Source organism: Olea europaea, chromosome 12 (genome assembly GCF_002742605.1).
Source record: "Olea europaea var. sylvestris chromosome 12, O_europaea_v1, whole genome shotgun sequence".
In the NCBI taxonomy this organism is placed as follows: domain Eukaryota; kingdom Viridiplantae; phylum Streptophyta; class Magnoliopsida; order Lamiales; family Oleaceae; genus Olea; species Olea europaea.
Window position 1 is genome coordinate 21,775,522 of NC_036248.1, and position 1,135 is coordinate 21,776,656.

Sequence of the window (1,135 nt, forward strand, 5' to 3'; positions counted from 1 at the left end):
TAAATAAAACAATTGTTAGTATGAATTATAAAGAAATGTCTATCAATATAGAAGATACTATAGGAAAGGCAAGAATTCCTATAATCACAAAAGAATGGGTAAAACAAAAACTATCCAAAATCCCAGAAAATGTAAGGAACAAATTAAAATGTATTGAATTAGGAGGAGTCCAGATAATGGTAAAAGGATTTTTTAGAGAAGGTATGAATATACCAATAGAAATATACTGTATGGACAACAGAATCTTACAAGATCCTATAGATGCTCTATTAGGAACAGTTGTAGGAAATTTAGTCTATCAAAAGATAATATTTACAGTAAAACCAAATTATGCCATATCATTGAGTGATGAAAATATTGACCAAAGTTTCAATCTATATTATAGAATTGGAAATTTAAAGATGTTACGAAGAAGTAAGGCTATTAGTATAAGCATAAAATCAATTTTTGCTTTTAGTACTAGCCATCATCACAATTTAAGAAAAATAACTGATAACATAATAATACATAAAGATTTTGAGGAATTAGCACAATACATACCTCCTAGGAAATATCAAGAACATGAAGTAACAATACCAGAACAAATAATGTTAGATTTCTATAAACAAGCTAGAGAAATTAATTCTGAAGGAAAATTAATAAGAAGAAATAGTGTTAGCTTAGAAGGAGACAATCTTATTGCAAGATTCCCCTCTAGACAAGAATCTAGGATAAGCAGACTTAAGAATCTAAGTATTACTGAACCATCAAGTTCACAATATTACATTAAGACAAGATATGTAAACTAAGAAGGATTTAAGAAAAATCTTCTTGTCCTTATAGATACTGGAGCAGATAAAAGTCATGTAAATGCTAAATTTGTTAGTCACCTAACAGAATTCGAAATATCAGAACCATATATATTTAAAGATTATTTAGGAAATAATCTTGAAATCAGAAAATATGTTAAGTTCCCTCTTATACTTGTAGGAGAGGATCATAGAGAATATACTAAAGAAATAATTCTATATAAAGATGAATTATATGGAGTAAATCGTTCACCTATTCTATTAGGAATGAACTTCCTTGAGAAATATAGTCCTTATAAAATCTGCCAAGGATATTTGAAAATAACAGTTAACGATAATCCAATTAT